Source organism: Microcebus murinus, chromosome 1 (genome assembly GCF_040939455.1).
Source record: "Microcebus murinus isolate Inina chromosome 1, M.murinus_Inina_mat1.0, whole genome shotgun sequence".
Classification (NCBI taxonomy): Eukaryota; Metazoa; Chordata; class Mammalia; order Primates; family Cheirogaleidae; genus Microcebus; species Microcebus murinus.
This window is the reverse complement of record NC_134104.1, coordinates 165195191-165216366: the sequence shown is the minus strand read 5'-3', so window position 1 is coordinate 165216366 and position 21176 is coordinate 165195191. Positions and strand designations below refer to the sequence as shown.

Here is a 21176-nt window from a genome sequence, read left to right as displayed (position 1 = left end):
CAGTTGGCCAATTAATTTCTTTCTATTTATAGTAGAGACGGGGTCTCGCTCTTGCTCAGGCTGGTTTTGAACTCCTGACCTTGAGCAATCCGCCCGCCTCGGCCTCCCAAGAGCTAGGATTACAGGCGTGAGCCACAGCGCCCGGCCGGATTCATTATTTTTAAAAAGTGTCTCTTATCTCTATTATTGCATTTTCTTTTCTCTCTCTTTTCAAGCAGATGATGGGAGTCCAAGTATTAAGGTGACATGTGTTGCCCGTGCCCCCCTCCCCCCCCCGTGTTCTTATTCATTTACCCCTCATGTTGTTCCAGCATATTGTGGGGGCACCAATGTTAAGGACGGGTGCGTTGCCCTCTCCCAGCCTCCCCCCTCGGGTCAGAGCTTCAAGTGCACCCATCCCCCAGTCGGTGCGTACCCACCCCATTCCTAATGGATGTGTATGCCCATCCCCTCCCCCCACCCGCCCGACACCCACCCGAAGAAGGTGATTCCTCTGTGTCCACTTAGGTGTCCATGGGTTCGTACCCATTTGCTGGTGAGCGCGAGCACGTGGTGCTCGTGTGTCCATTCTTGGGATACTTGGCTTACTGGAACGGGTTCCAGCTCTGGCCAGGAGAACCACGAGAGGTGCCCCCTCACCGCTGCTCCTCATAGCCGAATAGCACTCCGTGGTGTCCACGCGCCACATTTTATTTACCCACTCGTGGGTCGATGGGCACTCGGGTGGCTTCCAGGTCTTTGCGATTGTGACTTGTGCCCTGACACTAACCCTAACCCTTACCCAGCCCGTCTCCTCCACGGCCCCTGCCTGACTGACTCCTTCCCGCCCGGCCTATCACCTGTCACCGTCCTCTGCCCCTGCCTGACACGCTCCTCCCCGCCCGGGCCGTCACCGTCCTCGGCCCCTGCCTGACGGGGCTCCTCCGTGGCCTGGGCCTTCCAAGGGCTTGGTGTGGACGCTGGTTCCAGGACGCCCTCCCAGGAACCCGGTAGCAGGGCGGCCGCAGCGTCTCGCGCAACCCAACCGTCCGCCGGCTGGCCGCCGTCGCTAAGTGGCCTGCGGGGGACGTGCTCCCGCTGTGCCGTGGGGGCCCAGCCTGGTGTCTTCTCTGAGGCCCCGCGGCTGCCGCTCCCCGCAAGGGGATAGCCGCGGAGGTGGGGACCGCCTCCTCATGGGGACGTACACCCAGCTCTCCACGTCGGATTCCGGGGCTCTCTGTCCTGCCAGAAGGCCCAGCCGGCCTGCGGGTCCTCAGAGTGGCAAAAACATCCGAAAACTGAGATTGAGGGTCCGGTGGGTGTCTGCACTTTTGTGCTGGGCACCCCAGGGAGGCCCGGGGGCTGGCTGGACAACGCGGTCTGCTGGGCTGGGGGGGGGTTTGGAGGAGCAACTGATGCCCTTTGCACTTTGGGTAGCAAGTGTCTGAGGTGTCTCTGGGCCCTGTGCCATGTGGGGGCGGGGGCGGGGGCGGGGTGGGAGGAGGAGGAGGAGGAGGAGGAGGAGGAGGAGGAGGAGGAGGTGGGAAGGGCCCGGGCCTGCAGTCGTGTTCCCCGGGGTGGCACAGCATGTGGCTTCTTCCACAGGCTGCTTGGCCTGGGCTCCCTGCACCTGGGCCTTTGGAGGACTGGCCCTGTGCTTGCCAACACTTCCTGCAGGGACCCAGAGCTGGGAGGTTGCATCTCTCAGCCCTGGGTCGGGCAGAGCCCCAGCGGGCCATGCCCACAACCTCTCTCAGCAGGGGTCCCCCAGAAGGCTCCTTTGGGACCAGGATTCTCTTGCGGGTGACTCTTTAAGGTCTGGCCCCTGGATGGAGGGGCACCAGGAGTAGAGGAGCAGGAAGGGGAAGGGGGTGGCCATGCGAGGGGACACTTTCAGGCCAAGTCCCAGCTTCAGTCTGATCCTCCTGGGAACCCCGGGGTGGACATCACACCTCCTGGTTGCCCCGCTCTGAGACAAGGAGCCGGGCTTCGCATTCCCACAGCAGCCAGTCGTGGGCTGAGGACACCTGGGGCGTTGGGAACTCCCTGGCTTCTCCTTGGTTTAACATCTGGAGCTGCTTGTGAATTGTGCCGCCACACACACCCGAGTGCAGGTGTCTTCTGCACAGACTGCGGGCCTCGCTCTTCTGAATGCCGCTAGCTCGCGACCCACCCACGGGTGAACCTGGTCAGGGTACTTTCTCTCAGGGGCAGACTCTGATCCGGGCGGGCTACCGGTGTCTCTGTTTGCTCCTTTCTTTCTTCCACTTCGGGAAAGGCTTCCTTACTGGGTGTGGAAATCTCCTATGCCTTTCCTCGCCTATTCTGTCAGCTCTAAAATTCTCTTTCGGTTGCCACCCTCACAGATGGATTAGGAAACTCTTTGCGGTGCACTCATTAGTGAAATGACCTCAATGACGCTGGAATCCAATATCTAATCGCCAATTTTTAGCGAGTCCACACGCCAGGGTGGTCGGGGTCCAATGCAGCCCCGGCCAGGCCCAGGCCCCTTGGACTGGGCCACAGGAGGACACAGAGGAGGGTCCCGGCCCCCACGGTAGGTAGAGGTGCGGGCAGTTCTCCAAGGGCTTGGGTGTTTTCCAGAGGGAGGAGATGGAGGGGACTGATTTCTTCAGCGCCCCACAAACCACGCCACCCCACCCCACCCATGGGACACATCCCGAGAGAGAGAGAGAGAGAGAGAGAGAGAGAGAGACGCCCCATACACTGGCTCCCCTCCCCCGTGCGCTGTGCCCCAGCCCTGGCCCGGGGGAATAGGCGGCCGCCGGGCCACAGGGTGGGGGGCGCAGCTGAAAGGGGTTGTGGGGGAGGGCCGCCCCTGGCTGGGGTCAAAGGGCGAGCGCCCCGCCCCTCCCGCCCGTGCGCAGTCAGCGGCCCCGGCGCGCTGGGGGTGGGGGGCGGGGAGGTGAAGGAGGCCAGGCGAGGAGAGGAGGGGGGCTGGAAGGGCTCCACCTTGGCGGGTCCAGCCGTGGAGGCGCATCTTGTGTGAGTGTGAGTGAGTGAGTGCGTGTGAGTGTGAGTGTGTGTGTATACAGAGACAGCCCCCAACCCCGGCCCGCCGCTCCCTGCCCGCCCCGCCCGTCACCCCCGTCCCTCGGAGCCCGCGGGACCCGGCCGGCGAACTCAACAGGCCCGACCCGGCGCGGGGCCTGGGGCGGGAGGAGGCGGCGGGGAAGCGCAGAGAGGCTCGGCTTCTTGAGCGGGGCAGGGGCGCCCTCCGCCGTCCACGGCCACACCACCCCGAACGCGCCCGATCCCGTCTGGTCTCGGAAGCTAAGCAGGGTCGGGCCTGGTTAGAACTTGGATGGGAGACCGCCCGGGAATACCGGGTGCCGTAGGCTTCTTCTTTTTTTTTTTTGCCTCTGGTTCTGTCGCGTTTCTGGGAGTGCGGGGGCGGCCCGGGGTGGGGGTGACCCCCACCCTCAGCGCCCGCCGCGGTGCCTGGCGCCCCAGCCCGCACCGTGGGGCCTCCTCTTGTCCCGAGCCGTGACACCGCCGCCACGCGGCAGCATGCGTGGCTTCTGGACTGTCAGGTCTCAGACCAAAGGTCTGCTCTGTGGGAGCCGACACGCTGGAGGAAACCTTGAGAGTCTGAGAGGGGAGGGAGTTCCAGAAGAAGGCCAGGATGTCATTTTGAGGGAGTATGTGACCAGAACTCCTCCCGTTGCTTTTGGGGTTCTATGGGCTACACGTAGGAATCTTTGGTGGTGGCACCTGATGTTCGGGGATCCGGAGTCACACCCAGACCTGCTCCACTGGCCTCCTTTTACTTTTCTCTTCGGATTCATTTTTTTTTTTTTTTTTTGAGACAGAGTCTCGGTTTGTTGCCCAGGCTAGAGTGAGTGCCGTGGCGTCAGCCTAGCTCACAGCAACTTCAAACTCCTGGGCTCGAGTGATCCTTCTGCCTCAGCCTCCCGGGTAGCTGGGACTGCAGGCATGCGCCACCATGCCCCGCTAATTTTTTATATATATATCAGTTGGCCAATTAATTTCTTTCTATTTATAGTAGAGACGGGGTCTCGCTCTTGCTCAGGCTGGTTTTGAACTCCTGACCTTGAGCAATCCGCCCGCCTCGGCCTCCCAAGAGCTAGGATTACAGGCGTGAGCCACAGCGCCCGGCCGGATTCATTATTTTTAAAAAGTGTCTCTTATCTCTATTATTGCATTTTCTTTTCTCTCTCTTTTCAAGCAGATGATGGGAGTCCAAGTATTAAGGTGACATGTGTTGCCCGTGCCCCCCTCCCCCCCCGTGTTCTTATTCATTTACCCCTCATGTTGTTCCAGCATATTGTGGGGGCACCAATGTTAAGGACGGGTGCGTTGCCCTCTCCCAGCCTCCCCCCTCGGGTCAGAGCTTCAAGTGCACCCATCCCCCAGTCGGTGCGTACCCACCCCATTCCTAATGGATGTGTATGCCCATCCCCTCCCCCCACCCGCCCGACACCCACCCGAAGAAGGTGATTCCTCTGTGTCCACTTAGGTGTCCATGGGTTCGTACCCATTTGCTGGTGAGCGCGAGCACGTGGTGCTCGTGTGTCCATTCTTGGGATACTTGGCTTACTGGAACGGGTTCCAGCTCTGGCCAGGAGAACCACGAGAGGTGCCCCCTCACCGCTGCTCCTCATAGCCGAATAGCACTCCGTGGTGTCCACGCGCCACATTTTATTTACCCACTCGTGGGTCGATGGGCACTCGGGTGGCTTCCAGGTCTTTGCGATTGTGACTTGTGCCCTGACACTAACCCTAACCCTTACCCAGCCCGTCTCCTCCACGGCCCCTGCCTGACTGACTCCTTCCCGCCCGGCCTATCACCTGTCACCGTCCTCTGCCCCTGCCTGACACGCTCCTCCCCGCCCGGGCCGTCACCGTCCTCGGCCCCTGCCTGACGGGGCTCCTCCGTGGCCTGGGCCTTCCAAGGGCTTGGTGTGGACGCTGGTTCCAGGACGCCCTCCCAGGAACCCGGTAGCAGGGCGGCCGCAGCGTCTCGCGCAACCCAACCGTCCGCCGGCTGGCCGCCGTCGCTAAGTGGCCTGCGGGGGACGTGCTCCCGCTGTGCCGTGGGGGCCCAGCCTGGTGTCTTCTCTGAGGCCCCGCGGCTGCCGCTCCCCGCAAGGGGATAGCCGCGGAGGTGGGGACCGCCTCCTCATGGGGACGTACACCCAGCTCTCCACGTCGGATTCCGGGGCTCTCTGTCCTGCCAGAAGGCCCAGCCGGCCTGCGGGTCCTCAGAGTGGCAAAAACATCCGAAAACTGAGATTGAGGGTCCGGTGGGTGTCTGCACTTTTGTGCTGGGCACCCCAGGGAGGCCCGGGGGCTGGCTGGACAACGCGGTCTGCTGGGCTGGGGGGGGTTTGGAGGAGCAACTGATGCCCTTTGCACTTTGGGTAGCAAGTGTCTGAGGTGTCTCTGGGCCCTGTGCCATGTGGGGGCGGGGGCGGGGTGGGAGGAGGAGGAGGAGGAGGAGGAGGAGGTGGGAAGGGCCCGGGCCTGCAGTCGTGTTCCCCGGGGTGGCACAGCATGTGGCTTCTTCCACAGGCTGCTTGGCCTGGGCTCCCTGCACCTGGGCCTTTGGAGGACTGGCCCTGTGCTTGCCAACACTTCCTGCAGGGACCCAGAGCTGGGAGGTTGCATCTCTCAGCCCTGGGTCGGGCAGAGCCCCAGCGGGCCATGCCCACAACCTCTCTCAGCAGGGGTCCCCCAGAAGGCTCCTTTGGGACCAGGATTCTCTTGCGGGTGACTCTTTAAGGTCTGGCCCCTGGATGGAGGGGCACCAGGAGTAGAGGAGCAGGAAGGGGAAGGGGGTGGCCATGCGAGGGGACACTTTCAGGCCAAGTCCCAGCTTCAGTCTGATCCTCCTGGGAACCCCGGGGTGGACATCACACCTCCTGGTTGCCCCGCTCTGAGACAAGGAGCCGGGCTTCGCATTCCCACAGCAGCCAGTCGTGGGCTGAGGACACCTGGGGCGTTGGGAACTCCCTGGCTTCTCCTTGGTTTAACATCTGGAGCTGCTTGTGAATTGTGCCGCCACACACACCCGAGTGCAGGTGTCTTCTGCACAGACTGCGGGCCTCCCTCTTCTGAATGCCGCTAGCTCGCGACCCACCCACGGGTGAACCTGGTCAGGGTACTTTCTCTCAGGGGCAGACTCTGATCCGGGCGGGCTACCGGTGTCTCTGTTTGCTCCTTTCTTTCTTCCACTTCGGGAAAGGCTTCCTTACTGGGTGTGGAAATCTCCTATGCCTTTCCTCGCCTATTCTGTCAGCTCTAAAATTCTCTTTCGGTTGCCACCCTCACAGATGGATTAGGAAACTCTTTGCGGTGCACTCATTAGTGAAATGACCTCAATGACGCTGGAATCCAATATCTAATCGCCAATTTTTAGCGAGTCCACACGCCAGGGTGGTCGGGGTCCAATGCAGCCCCGGCCAGGCCCAGGCCCCTTGGACTGGGCCACAGGAGGACACAGAGGAGGGTCCCGGCCCCCACGGTAGGTAGAGGTGCGGGCAGTTCTCCAAGGGCTTGGGTGTTTTCCAGAGGGAGGAGATGGAGGGGACTGATTTCTTCAGCGCCCCACAAACCACGCCACCCCACCCCACCCATGGGACACATCCCGAGAGAGAGAGAGAGACGCCCCATACACTGGCTCCCCTCCCCCGTGCGCTGTGCCCCAGCCCTGGCCCGGGGGAATAGGCGGCCGCCGGGCCACAGGGTGGGGGGCGCAGCTGAAAGGGGTTGTGGGGGAGGGCCGCCCCTGGCTGGGGTCAAAGGGCGAGCGCCCCGCCCCTCCCGCCCGTGCGCAGTCAGCGGCCCCGGCGCGCTGGGGGTGGGGGGCGGGGAGGTGAAGGAGGCCAGGCGAGGAGAGGAGGGGGGCTGGAAGGGCTCCACCTTGGCGGGTCCAGCCGTGGAGGCGCATCTTGTGTGAGTGTGAGTGAGTGAGTGCGTGTGAGTGTGAGTGTGTGTGTATACAGAGACAGCCCCCAACCCCGGCCCGCCGCTCCCTGCCCGCCCCGCCCGTCACCCCCGTCCCTCGGAGCCCGCGGGACCCGGCCGGCGAACTCAACAGGCCCGACCCGGCGCGGGGCCTGGGGCGGGAGGAGGCGGCGGGGAAGCGCAGAGAGGCTCGGCTTCTTGAGCGGGGCAGGGGCGCCCTCCGCCGTCCACGGCCACACCACCCCGAACGCGCCCGATCCCATCTGGTCTCGGAAGCTAAGCAGGCTCGGGCCTGGTTAGAACTTGGATGGGAGACCGCCCGGGAATACCGGGTGCCGTAGGCTTCTTCTTTTTTTTTTTGCCTCTGGTTCTGTCGCGTTTCTGGGAGTGCGGGGGCGGCCCGGGGTGGGGGTGACCCCCACCCTCAGCGCCCGCCGCGGTGCCTGGCGCCCCAGCCCGCACCGTGGGGCCTCCTCTTGTCCCGAGCCGTGACACCGCCGCCACGCGGCAGCATGCGTGGCTTCTGGACTGTCAGGTCTCAGACCAAAGGTCTGCTCTGTGGGAGCCGACACGCTGGAGGAAACCTTGAGAGTCTGAGAGGGGAGGGAGTTCCAGAAGAAGGCCAGGATGTCATTTTGAGGGAGTATGTGACCAGAACTCCTCCCGTTGCTTTTGGGGTTCTATGGGCTACACGTAGGAATCTTTGGTGGTGGCACCTGATGTTCGGGGATCCGGAGTCACACCCAGACCTGCTCCACAGGCCTCCTTTTACTTTTCTCTTCGGATTCATTTTTTTTTTTTTTTTTTTTTGAGACAGAGTCTCGGTTTGTTGCCCAGGCTAGAGTGAGTGCCGTGGCGTCAGCCTAGCTCACAGCAACTTCAAACTCCTGGGCTCGAGTGATCCTTCTGCCTCAGCCTCCCGGGTAGCTGGGACTGCAGGCATGCGCCACCATGCCCCGCTAATTTTTTATATATATATCAGTTGGCCAATTAATTTCTTTCTATTTATAGTAGAGACGGGGTCTCGCTCTTGCTCAGGCTGGTTTTGAACTCCTGACCTTGAGCAATCCGCCCGCCTCGGCCTCCCAAGAGCTAGGATTACAGGCGTGAGCCACAGCGCCCGGCCGGATTCATTATTTTTAAAAAGTGTCTCTTATCTCTATTATTGCATTTTCTTTTCTCTCTCTTTTCAAGCAGATGATGGGAGTCCAAGTATTAAGGTGACATGTGTTGCCCGTGCCCCCCTCCCCCCCCGTGTTCTTATTCATTTACCCCTCATGTTGTTCCAGCATATTGTGGGGGCACCAATGTTAAGGACGGGTGCGTTGCCCTCTCCCAGCCTCCCCCCTCGGGTCAGAGCTTCAAGTGCGCCCATCCCCCAGTCGGTGCGTACCCACCCCATTCCTAATGGATGTGTATGCCCATCCCCTCCCCCCACCCGCCCGACACCCACCCGAAGAAGGTGATTCCTCTGTGTCCACTTAGGTGTCCATGGGTTCGTACCCATTTGCTGGTGAGCGCGAGCACGTGGTGCTCGTGTGTCCATTCTTGGGATACTTGGCTTACTGGAACGGGTTCCAGCTCTGGCCAGGAGAACCACGAGAGGTGCCCCCTCACCGCTGCTCCTCATAGCCGAATAGCACTCCGTGGTGTCCACGCGCCACATTTTATTTACCCACTCGTGGGTCGATGGGCACTCGGGTGGCTTCCAGGTCTTTGCGATTGTGACTTGTGCCCTGACACTAACCCTAACCCTTACCCAGCCCGTCTCCTCCACGGCCCCTGCCTGACTGACTCCTTCCCGCCCGGCCTATCACCTGTCACCGTCCTCTGCCCCTGCCTGACACGCTCGTCCCCGCCCGGGCCGTCACCGTCCTCGGCCCCTGCCTGACGGGGCTCCTCCGTGGCCTGGGCCTTCCAAGGGCTTGGTGTGGACGCTGGTTCCAGGACGCCCTCCCAGGAACCCGGTAGCAGGGCGGCCGCAGCGTCTCGCGCAACCCAACCGTCCGGCTGGCCGCCGTCGCTAAGTGGCCTGCGGGGGACGTGCTCCCGCTGTGCCGTGGGGGCCCAGCCTGGTGTCTTCTCTGAGGCCCCGCGGCTGCCGCTCCCCGCAAGGGGATAGCCGCGGAGGTGGGGACCGCCTCCTCATGGGGACGTACACCCAGCTCTCCACGTCGGATTCCGGGGCTCTCTGTCCTGCCAGAAGGCCCAGCTGGTCTGCGGGTCCTCAGAGTGGCAAAAACATCCGAAAACTGAGATTGAGGGTCCGGTGGGTGTCTGCACTTTTGTGCTGGGCACCCCAGGGAGGCCCGGGGGCTGGCTGGACAACGCGGTCTGCTGGGCTGGGGGGGGTTTGGAGGAGCAACTGATGCCCTTTGCACTTTGGGTAGCAAGTGTCTGAGGTGTCTCTGGGCCCTGTGCCATGTGGGGGCGGGGGCGGGGTGGGAGGAGGAGGAGGAGGAGGAGGAGGAGGTGGGAAGGGCCCGGGCCTGCAGTCGTGTTCCCCGGGGTGGCACAGCATGTGGCTTCTTCCACAGGCTGCTTGGCCTGGGCTCCCTGCACCTGGGCCTTTGGAGGACTGGCCCTGTGCTTGCCAACACTTCCTGCAGGGACCCAGAGCTGGGAGGTTGCATCTCTCAGCCCTGGGTCGGGCAGAGCCCCAGCGGGCCATGCCCACAACCTCTCTCAGCAGGGGTCCCCCAGAAGGCTCCTTTGGGACCAGGATTCTCTTGCGGGTGACTCTTTAAGGTCTGGCCCCTGGATGGAGGGGCACCAGGAGTAGAGGAGCAGGAAGGGGAAGGGGGTGGCCATGCGAGGGGACACTTTCAGGCCAAGTCCCAGCTTCAGTCTGATCCTCCTGGGAACCCCGGGGTGGACATCACACCTCCTGGTTGCCCCGCTCTGAGACAAGGAGCCGGGCTTCGCATTCCCACAGCAGCCAGTCGTGGGCTGAGGACACCTGGGGCGTTGGGAACTCCCTGGCTTCTCCTTGGTTTAACATCTGGAGCTGCTTGTGAATTGTGCCGCCACACACACCCGAGTGCAGGTGTCTTCTGCACAGACTGCGGGCCTCCCTCTTCTGAATGCCGCTAGCTCGCGACCCACCCACGGGTGAACCTGGTCAGGGTACTTTCTCTCAGGGGCAGACTCTGATCCGGGCGGGCTACCGGTGTCTCTGTTTGCTCCTTTCTTTCTTCCACTTCGGGAAAGGCTTCCTTACTGGGTGTGGAAATCTCCTATGCCTTTCCTCGCCTATTCTGTCAGCTCTAAAATTCTCTTTCGGTTGCCACCCTCACAGATGGATTAGGAAACTCTTTGCGGTGCACTCATTAGTGAAATGACCTCAATGACGCTGGAATCCAATATCTAATCGCCAATTTTTAGCGAGTCCACACGCCAGGGTGGTCGGGGTCCAATGCAGCCCCGGCCAGGCCCAGGCCCCTTGGACTGGGCCACAGGAGGACACAGAGGAGGGTCCCGGCCCCCACGGTAGGTAGAGGTGCGGGCAGTTCTCCAAGGGCTTGGGTGTTTTCCAGAGGGAGGAGATGGAGGGGACTGATTTCTTCAGCGCCCCACAAACCACGCCACCCCACCCCACCCATGGGACACATCCCGAGAGAGAGAGAGAGAGAGAGACGCCCCATACACTGGCTCCCCTCCCCCGTGCGCTGTGCCCCAGCCCTGGCCCGGGGGAATAGGCGGCCGCCGGGCCACAGGGTGGGGGGCGCAGCTGAAAGGGGTTGTGGGGGAGGGCCGCCCCTGGCTGGGGTCAAAGGGCGAGCGCCCCGCCCCTCCCGCCCGTGCGCAGTCAGCGGCCCCGGCGCGCTGGGGGTGGGGGGCGGGGAGGTGAAGGAGGCCAGGCGAGGAGAGGAGGGGGGCTGGAAGGGCTCCACCTTGGCGGGTCCAGCCGTGGAGGCGCATCTTGTGTGAGTGTGAGTGAGTGAGTGCGTGTGAGTGTGAGTGTGTGTGTATACAGAGACAGCCCCCAACCCCGGCCCGCCGCTCCCTGCCCGCCCCGCCCGTCACCCCCGTCCCTCGGAGCCCGCGGGACCCGGCCGGCGAACTCAACAGGCCCGACCCGGCGCGGGGCCTGGGGCGGGAGGAGGCGGCGGGGAAGCGCAGAGAGGCTCGGCTTCTTGAGCGGGGCAGGGGCGCCCTCCGCCGTCCACGGCCACACCACCCCGAACGCGCCCGATCCCGTCTGGTCTCGGAAGCTAAGCAGGGTCGGGCCTGGTTAGAACTTGGATGGGAGACCGCCCGGGAATACCGGGTGCCGTAGGCTTCTTCTTTTTTTTTTTGCCTCTGGTTCTGTCGCGTTTCTGGGAGTGCGGGGGCGGCCCGGGGTGGGGGTGACCCCCACCCTCAGCGCCCGCCGCGGTGCCTGGCGCCCCAGCCCGCACCGTGGGGCCTCCTCTTGTCCCGAGCCGTGACACCGCCGCCACGCGGCAGCATGCGTGGCTTCTGGACTGTCAGGTCTCAGACCAAAGGTCTGCTCTGTGGGAGCCGACACGCTGGAGGAAACCTTGAGAGTCTGAGAGGGGAGGGAGTTCCAGAAGAAGGCCAGGATGTCATTTTGAGGGAGTATGTGACCAGAACTCCTCCCGTTGCTTTTGGGGTTCTATGGGCTACACGTAGGAATCTTTGGTGGTGGCACCTGATGTTCGGGGATCCGGAGTCACACCCAGACCTGCTCCACAGGCCTCCTTTTACTTTTCTCTTCGGATTCATTTTTTTTTTTTTTTTTTTTGAGACAGAGTCTCGGTTTGTTGCCCAGGCTAGAGTGAGTGCCGTGGCGTCAGCCTAGCTCACAGCAACTTCAAACTCCTGGGCTCGAGTGATCCTTCTGCCTCAGCCTCCCGGGTAGCTGGGACTGCAGGCATGCGCCACCATGCCCCGCTAATTTTTTATATATATATCAGTTGGCCAATTAATTTCTTTCTATTTATAGTAGAGACGGGGTCTCGCTCTTGCTCAGGCTGGTTTTGAACTCCTGACCTTGAGCAATCCGCCCGCCTCGGCCTCCCAAGAGCTAGGATTACAGGCGTGAGCCACAGCGCCCGGCCGGATTCATTATTTTTAAAAAGTGTCTCTTATCTCTATTATTGCATTTTCTTTTCTCTCTCTTTTCAAGCAGATGATGGGAGTCCAAGTATTAAGGTGACATGTGTTGCCCGTGCCCCCCTCCCCCCCCGTGTTCTTATTCATTTACCCCTCATGTTGTTCCAGCATATTGTGGGGGCACCAATGTTAAGGACGGGTGCGTTGCCCTCTCCCAGCCTCCCCCCTCGGGTCAGAGCTTCAAGTGCGCCCATCCCCCAGTCGGTGCGTACCCACCCCATTCCTAATGGATGTGTATGCCCATCCCCTCCCCCCACCCGCCCGACACCCACCCGAAGAAGGTGATTCCTCTGTGTCCACTTAGGTGTCCATGGGTTCGTACCCATTTGCTGGTGAGCGCGAGCACGTGGTGCTCGTGTGTCCATTCTTGGGATACTTGGCTTACTGGAACGGGTTCCAGCTCTGGCCAGGAGAACCACGAGAGGTGCCCCCTCACCGCTGCTCCTCATAGCCGAATAGCACTCCGTGGTGTCCACGCGCCACATTTTATTTACCCACTCGTGGGTCGATGGGCACTCGGGTGGCTTCCAGGTCTTTGCGATTGTGACTTGTGCCCTGACACTAACCCTAACCCTTACCCAGCCCGTCTCCTCCACGGCCCCTGCCTGACTGACTCCTTCCCGCCCGGCCTATCACCTGTCACCGTCCTCTGCCCCTGCCTGACACGCTCCTCCCCGCCCGGGCCGTCACCGTCCTCGGCCCCTGCCTGACGGGGCTCCTCCGTGGCCTGGGCCTTCCAAGGGCTTGGTGTGGACGCTGGTTCCAGGACGCCCTCCCAGGAACCCGGTAGCAGGGCGGCCGCAGCGTCTCGCGCAACCCAACCGTCCGCCGGCTGGCCGCCGTCGCTAAGTGGCCTGCGGGGGACGTGCTCCCGCTGTGCCGTGGGGGCCCAGCCTGGTGTCTTCTCTGAGGCCCCGCGGCTGCCGCTCCCCGCAAGGGGATAGCCGCGGAGGTGGGGACCGCCTCCTCATGGGGACGTACACCCAGCTCTCCACGTCGGATTCCGGGGCTCTCTGTCCTGCCAGAAGGCCCAGCCGGCCTGCGGGTCCTCAGAGTGGCAAAAACATCCGAAAACTGAGATTGAGGGTCCGGTGGGTGTCTGCACTTTTGTGCTGGGCACCCCAGGGAGGCCCGGGGGCTGGCTGGACAACGCGGTCTGCTGGGCTGGGGGGGGGTTTGGAGGAGCAACTGATGCCCTTTGCACTTTGGGTAGCAAGTGTCTGAGGTGTCTCTGGGCCCTGTGCCATGTGGGGGCGGGGGCGGGGGCGGGGTGGGAGGAGGAGGAGGAGGAGGAGGAGGAGGAGGAGGTGGGAAGGGCCCGGGCCTGCAGTCCTGTTCCCCGGGGTGGCACAGCATGTGGCTTCTTCCACAGGCTGCTTGGCCTGGGCTCCCTGCACCTGGGCCTTTGGAGGACTGGCCCTGTGCTTGCCAACACTTCCTGCAGGGACCCAGAGCTGGGAGGTTGCATCTCTCAGCCCTGGGTCGGGCAGAGCCCCAGCGGGCCATGCCCACAACCTCTCTCAGCAGGGGTCCCCCAGAAGGCTCCTTTGGGACCAGGATTCTCTTGCGGGTGACTCTTTAAGGTCTGGCCCCTGGATGGAGGGGCACCAGGAGTAGAGGAGCAGGAAGGGGAAGGGGGTGGCCATGCGAGGGGACACTTTCAGGCCAAGTCCCAGCTTCAGTCTGATCCTCCTGGGAACCCCGGGGTGGACATCACACCTCCTGGTTGCCCCGCTCTGAGACAAGGAGCCGGGCTTCGCATTCCCACAGCAGCCAGTCGTGGGCTGAGGACACCTGGGGCGTTGGGAACTCCCTGGCTTCTCCTTGGTTTAACATCTGGAGCTGCTTGTGAATTGTGCCGCCACACACACCCGAGTGCAGGTGTCTTCTGCACAGACTGCGGGCCTCCCTCTTCTGAATGCCGCTAGCTCGCGACCCACCCACGGGTGAACCTGGTCAGGGTACTTTCTCTCAGGGGCAGACTCTGATCCGGGCGGGCTACCGGTGTCTCTGTTTGCTCCTTTCTTTCTTCCACTTCGGGAAAGGCTTCCTTACTGGGTGTGGAAATCTCCTATGCCTTTCCTCGCCTATTCTGTCAGCTCTAAAATTCTCTTTCGGTTGCCACCCTCACAGATGGATTAGGAAACTCTTTGCGGTGCACTCATTAGTGAAATGACCTCAATGACGCTGGAATCCAATATCTAATCGCCAATTTTTAGCGAGTCCACACGCCAGGGTGGTCGGGGTCCAATGCAGCCCCGGCCAGGCCCAGGCCCCTTGGACTGGGCCACAGGAGGACACAGAGGAGGGTCCCGGTCCCCACGGTAGGTAGAGGTGCGGGCAGTTCTCCAAGGGCTTGGGTGTTTTCCAGAGGGAGGAGATGGAGGGGACTGATTTCTTCAGCGCCCCACAAACCACGCCACCCCACCCCACCCATGGGACACATCCCGAGAGAGAGAGAGAGACGCCCCATACACTGGCTCCCCTCCCCCGTGCGCTGTGCCCCAGCCCTGGCCCGGGGGAATAGGCGGCCGCCGGGCCACAGGGTGGGGGGCGCAGCTGAAAGGGGTTGTGGGGGAGGGCCGCCCCTGGCTGGGGTCAAAGGGCGAGCGCCCCGCCCCTCCCGCCCGTGCGCAGTCAGCGGCCCCGGCGCGCTGGGGGTGGGGGGCGGGGAGGTGAAGGAGGCCAGGCGAGGAGAGGAGGGGGGCTGGAAGGGCTCCACCTTGGCGGGTCCAGCCGTGGAGGCGCATCTTGTGTGAGTGTGAGTGAGTGAGTGCGTGTGAGTGTGAGTGTGTGTGTATACAGAGACAGCCCCCAACCCCGGCCCGCCGCTCCCTGCCCGCCCCGCCCGTCACCCCCGTCCCTCGGAGCCCGCGGGACCCGGCCGGCGAACTCAACAGGCCCGACCCGGCGCGGGGCCTGGGGCGGGAGGAGGCGGCGGGGAAGCGCAGAGAGGCTCGGCTTCTTGAGCGGGGCAGGGGCGCCCTCCGCCGTCCACGGCCACACCACCCCGAACGCGCCCGATCCCGTCTGGTCTCGGAAGCTAAGCAGGGTCGGGCCTGGTTAGAACTTGGATGGGAGACCGCCCGGGAATACCGGGTGCCGTAGGCTTCTTCTTTTTTTTTTTGCCTCTGGTTCTGTCGCGTTTCTGGGAGTGCGGGGGCGGCCCGGGGTGGGGGTGACCCCCACCCTCAGCGCCCGCCGCGGTGCCTGGCGCCCCAGCCCGCACCGTGGGGCCTCCTCTTGTCCCGAGCCGTGACACCGCCGCCACGCGGCAGCATGCGTGGCTTCTGGACTGTCAGGTCTCAGACCAAAGGTCTGCTCTGTGGGAGCCGACACGCTGGAGGAAACCTTGAGAGTCTGAGAGGGGAGGGAGTTCCAGAAGAAGGCCAGGATGTCATTTTGAGGGAGTATGTGACCAGAACTCCTCCCGTTGCTTTTGGGGTTCTATGGGCTACACGTAGGAATCTTTGGTGGTGGCACCTGATGTTCGGGGATCCGGAGTCACACCCAGACCTGCTCCACAGGCCTCCTTTTACTTTTCTCTTCGGATTCATTTTTTTTTTTTTTTTTTTTGAGACAGAGTCTCGGTTTGTTGCCCAGGCTAGAGTGAGTGCCGTGGCGTCAGCCTAGCTCACAGCAACTTCAAACTCCTGGGCTCGAGTGATCCTTCTGCCTCAGCCTCCCGGGTAGCTGGGACTGCAGGCATGCGCCACCATGCCCCGCTAATTTTTTATATATATATCAGTTGGCCAATTAATTTCTTTCTATTTATAGTAGAGACGGGGTCTCGCTCTTGCTCAGGCTGGTTTTGAACTCCTGACCTTGAGCAATCCGCCCGCCTCGGCCTCCCAAGAGCTAGGATTACAGGCGTGAGCCACAGCGCCCGGCCGGATTCATTATTTTTAAAAAGTGTCTCTTATCTCTATTATTGCATTTTCTTTTCTCTCTCTTTTCAAGCAGATGATGGGAGTCCAAGTATTAAGGTGACATGTGTTGCCCGTGCCCCCCTCCCCCCCCCGTGTTCTTATTCATTTACCCCTCATGTTGTTCCAGCATATTGTGGGGGCACCAATGTTAAGGACGGGTGCGTTGCCCTCTCCCAGCCTCCCCCCTCGGGTCAGAGCTTCAAGTGCGCCCATCCCCCAGTCGGTGCGTACCCACCCCATTCCTAATGGATGTGTATGCCCATCCCCTCCCCCCACCCGCCCGACACCCACCCGAAGAAGGTGATTCCTCTGTGTCCACTTAGGTGTCCATGGGTTCGTACCCATTTGCTGGTGAGCGCGAGCACGTGGTGCTCGTGTGTCCATTCTTGGGATACTTGGCTTACTGGAACGGGTTCCAGCTCTGGCCAGGAGAACCACGAGAGGTGCCCCCTCACCGCTGCTCCTCATAGCCGAATAGCACTCCGTGGTGTCCACGCGCCACATTTTATTTACCCACTCGTGGGTCGATGGGCACTCGGGTGGCTTCCAGGTCTTTGCGATTGTGACTTGTGCCCTGACACTAACCCTAACCCTTACCCAGCCCGTCTCCTCCACGGCCCCTGCCTGACTGACTCCTTCCCGCCCGGCCTATCACCTGTCACCGTCCTCTGCCCCTGCCTGACACGCTCCTCCCCGCCCGGGCCGTCACCGTCCTCGGCCCCTGCCTGACGGGGCTCCTCCGTGGCCTGGGCCTTCCAAGGGCTTGGTGTGGACGCTGGTTCCAGGACGCCCTCCCAGGAACCCGGTAGCAGGGCGGCCGCAGCGTCTCGCGCAACCCAACCGTCCGCCGGCTGGCCGCCGTCGCTAAGTGGCCTGCGGGGGACGTGCTCCCGCTGTGCCGTGGGGGCCCAGCCTGGTGTCTTCTCTGAGGCCCCGCGGCTGCCGCTCCCCGCAAGGGGATAGCCGCGGAGGTGGGGACCGCCTCCTCATGGGGACGTACACCCAGCTCTCCACGTCGGATTCCGGGGCTCTCTGTCCTGCCAGAAGGCCCAGCCGGCCTGCGGGTCCTCAGAGTGGCAAAAACATCCGAAAACTGAGATTGAGGGTCCGGTGGGTGTCTGCACTTTTGTGCTGGGCACCCCAGGGAGGCCCGGGGGCTGGCTGGACAACGCGGTCTGCTGGGCTGGGGGGGGGTTTGGAGGAGCAACTGATGCCCTTTGCACTTTGGGTAGCAAGTGTCTGAGGTGTCTCTGGGCCCTGTGCCATGTGGGGGCGGGGGCGGGGGCGGGGTGGGAGGAGGAGGAGGAGGAGGAGGAGGAGGAGGAGGAGGAGGTGGGAAGGGCCCGGGCCTGCAGTCGTGTTCCCCGGGGTGGCACAGCATGTGGCTTCTTCCACAGGCTGCTTGGCCTGGGCTCCCTGCACCTGGGCCTTTGGAGGACTGGCCCTGTGCTTGCCAACACTTCCTGCAGGGACCCAGAGCTGGGAGGTTGCATCTCTCAGCCCTGGGTCGGGCAGAGCCCCAGCGGGCCATGCCCACAACCTCTCTCAGCAGGGGTCCCCCAGAAGGCTCCTTTGGGACCAGGATTCTCTTGCGGGTGACTCTTTAAGGTCTGGCCCCTGGATGGAGGGGCACCAGGAGTAGAGGAGCAGGAAGGGGAAGGGGGTGGCCATGCGAGGGGACACTTTCAGGCCAAGTCCCAGCTTCAGTCTGATCCTCCTGGGAACCCCGGGGTGGACATCACACCTCCTGGTTGCCCCGCTCTGAGACAAGGAGCCGGGCTTCGCATTCCCACAGCAGCCAGTCGTGGGCTGAGGACACCTGGGGCGTTGGGAACTCCCTGGCTTCTCCTTGGTTTAACATCTGGAGCTGCTTGTGAATTGTGCCGCCACACACACCCGAGTGCAGGTGTCTTCTGCACAGACTGCGGGCCTCGCTCTTCTGAATGCCGCTAGCTCGCGACCCACCCACGGGTGAACCTGGTCAGGGTACTTTCTCTCAGGGGCAGACTCTGATCCGGGCGGGCTACCGGTGTCTCTGTTTGCTCCTTTCTTTCTTCCACTTCGGGAAAGGCTTCCTTACTGGGTGTGGAAATCTCCTATGCCTTTCCTCGCCTATTCTGTCAGCTCTAAAATTCTCTTTCGGTTGCCACCCTCACAGATGGATTAGGAAACTCTTTGCGGTGCACTCATTAGTGAAATGACCTCAATGACGCTGGAATCCAATATCTAATCGCCAATTTTTAGCGAGTCCACACGCCAGGGTGGTCGGGGTCCAATGCAGCCCCGGCCAGGCCCAGGCCCCTTGGACTGGGCCACAGGAGGACACAGAGGAGGGTCCCGGCCCCCACGGTAGGTAGAGGTGCGGGCAGTTCTCCAAGGGCTTGGGTGTTTTCCAGAGGGAGGAGATGGAGGGGACTGATTTCTTCAGCGCCCCACAAACCACGCCACCCCACCCCACCCATGGGACACATCCCGAGAGAGAGAGAGAGAGAGAGAGAGAGAGAGAGACGCCCCATACACTGGCTCCCCTCCCCCGTGCGCTGTGCCCCAGCCCTGGCCCGGGGGAATAGGCGGCCGCCGGGCCACAGGGTGGGGGGCGCAGCTGAAAGGGGTTGTGGGGGAGGGCCGCCCCTGGCTGGGGTCAAAGGGCGAGCGCCCCGCCCCTCCCGCCCGTGCGCAGTCAGCGGCCCCGGCGCGCTGGGGGTGGGGGGCGGGGAGGTGAAGGAGGCCAGGCGAGGAGAGGAGGGGGGCTGGAAGGGCTCCACCTTGGCGGGTCCAGCCGTGGAGGCGCATCTTGTGTGAGTGTGAGTGAGTGAGTGCGTGTGAGTGTGAGTGTGTGTGTATACAGAGACAGCCCCCAACCCCGGCCCGCCGCTCCCTGCCCGCCCCGCCCGTCACCCCCGTCCCTCGGAGCCCGCGGGACCCGGCCGGCGAACTCAACAGGCCCGACCCGGCGCGGGGCCTGGGGCGGGAGGAGGCGGCGGGGAAGCGCAGAGAGGCTCGGCTTCTTGAGCGGGGCAGGGGCGCCCTCCGCCGTCCACGGCCACACCACCCCGAACGCGCCCGATCCCGTCTGGTCTCGGAAGCTAAGCAGGGTCGGGCCTGGTTAGAACTTGGATGGGAGACCGCCCGGGAATACCGGGTGCCGTAGGCTTCTTCTTTTTTTTTTTGCCTCTGGTTCTGTCGCGTTTCTGGGAGTGCGGGGGCGGCCCGGGGTGGGGGTGACCCCCACCCTCAGCGCCCGCCGCGGTGCCTGGCGCCCCAGCCCGCACCGTGGGGCCTCCTCTTGTCCCGAGCCGTGACACCGCCGCCACGCGGCAGCATGCGTGGCTTCTGGACTGTCAGGTCTCAGACCAAAGGTCTGCTCTGTGGGAGCCGACACGCTGGAGGAAACCTTGAGAGTCTGAGAGGGGAGGGAGTTCCAGAAGAAGGCCAGGATGTCATTTTGAGGGAGTATGTGACCAGAACTCCTCCCGTTGCTTTTGGGGTTCTATGGGCTACACGTAGGAATCTTTGGTGGTGGCACCTGATGTTCGGGGATCCGGAGTCACACCCAGACCTGCTCCACAGGCCTCCTTTTACTTTTCTCTTCGGATTCATTTTTTTTTTTTTTTTTTTTGAGACAGAGTCTCGGTTTGTTGCCCAGGCTAGAGTGAGTGCCGTGGCGTCAGCCTAGCTCACAGCAACTTCAAACTCCTGGGCTCGAGTGATCCTTCTGCCTCAGCCTCCCGGGTAGCTGGGACTGCAGGCATGCGCCACCATGCCCCGCTAATTTTTTATATATATATCAGTTGGCCAATTAATTTCTTTCTATTTATAGTAGAGACGGGGTCTCGCTCTTGCTCAGGCTGGTTTTGAACTCCTGACCTTGAGCAATCCGCCCGCCTCGGCCTCCCAAGAGCTAGGATTACAGGCGTGAGCCACAGCGCCCGGCCGGATTCATTATTTTTAAAAAGTGTCTCTTATCTCTATTATTGCATTTTCTTTTCTCTCTCTTTTCAAGCAGATGATGGGAGTCCAAGTATTAAGGTGACATGTGTTGCCCGTGCCCCCCTCCCCCCCCGTGTTCTTATTCATTTACCCCTCATGTTGTTCCAGCATATTGTGGGGGCACCAATGTTAAGGACGGGTGCGTTGCCCTCTCCCAGCCTCCCCCCTCGGGTCAGAGCTTCAAGTGCGCCCATCCCCCAGTCGGTGCGTACCCACCCCATTCCTAATGGATGTGTATGCCCATCCCCTCCCCCCACCCGCCCGACACCCACCCGAAGAAGGTGATTCCTCTGTGTCCACTTAGGTGTCCATGGGTTCGTACCCATTTGCTGGTGAGCGCGAGCACGTGGTGCTCGTGTGTCCATTCTTGGGATACTTGGCTTACTGGAACGGGTTCCAGCTCTGGCCAGGAGAACCACGAGAGGTGCCCCCTCACCGCTGCTCCTCATAGCCGAATAGCACTCCGTGGTGTCCACGCGCCACATTTTATTTACCCACTCGTGGGTCGATGGGCACTCGGGTGGCTTCCAGGTCTTTGCGATTGTGACTTGTGCCCTGACACTAACCCTAACCCTTACCCAGCCCGTCTCCTCCACGGCCCCTGCCTGACTGACTCCTTCCCGCCCGGCCTATCACCTGTCACCGTCCTCTGCCCCTGCCTGACACGCTCCTCCCCGCCCGGGCCGTCACCGTCCTCGGCCCCTGCCTGACGGGGCTCCTCCGTGGCCTGGGCCTTCCAAGGGCTTGGTGTGGACGCTGGTTCCAGGACGCCCTCCCAGGAACCCAGTAGCAGGGCGGCCGCAGCGTCTCGCGCAACCCAACCGTCCGCCGGCTGGCCGCCGTCGCTAAGTGGCCTGCGGGGGACGTGCTCCCGCTGTGCCGTGGGGGCCCAGCCTGGTGTCTTCTCTGAGGCCCCGCGGCTGCCGCTCCCCGCAAGGGGATAGCCGCGGAGGTGGGGACCGCCTCCTCATGGGGACGTACACCCAGCTCTCCACGTCGGATTCCGGGGCTCTCTGTCCTGCCAGAAGGCCCAGCCGGCCTGCGGGTCCTCAGAGTGGCAAAAACATCCGAAAACTGAGATTGAGGGTCCGGTGGGTGTCTGCACTTTTGTGCTGGGCACCCCAGGGAGGCCCGGGGGCTGGCTGGACAACGCGGTCTGCTGGGCTGGGGGGGGGTTTGGAGGAGCAACTGATGCCCTTTGCACTTTGG

At 62.6% G+C, this 21176-nt stretch overlaps 5 pseudogenes; all 5 read left to right on the top strand.

The window, feature by feature from the left end:
• The first annotated feature begins 3222 nt into the window (after positions 1-3222).
• Positions 3223-3341, top strand: LOC142875457 (uncharacterized; annotated as a pseudogene).
• A 3814-nt stretch (positions 3342-7155) lies between these two features.
• Positions 7156-7274, top strand: LOC142874665 (uncharacterized; annotated as a pseudogene).
• Positions 7275-11093: 3819 nt separating this feature from the next.
• Positions 11094-11212, top strand: LOC142875443 (uncharacterized; annotated as a pseudogene).
• A 3828-nt stretch (positions 11213-15040) lies between these two features.
• LOC142875428 (uncharacterized) lies at positions 15041-15159 on the top strand (annotated as a pseudogene).
• Positions 15160-19012: 3853 nt separating this feature from the next.
• On the top strand, positions 19013-19131 carry LOC142875415 (uncharacterized; annotated as a pseudogene).
• The last annotated feature ends 2045 nt before the right edge of the window (positions 19132-21176 follow it).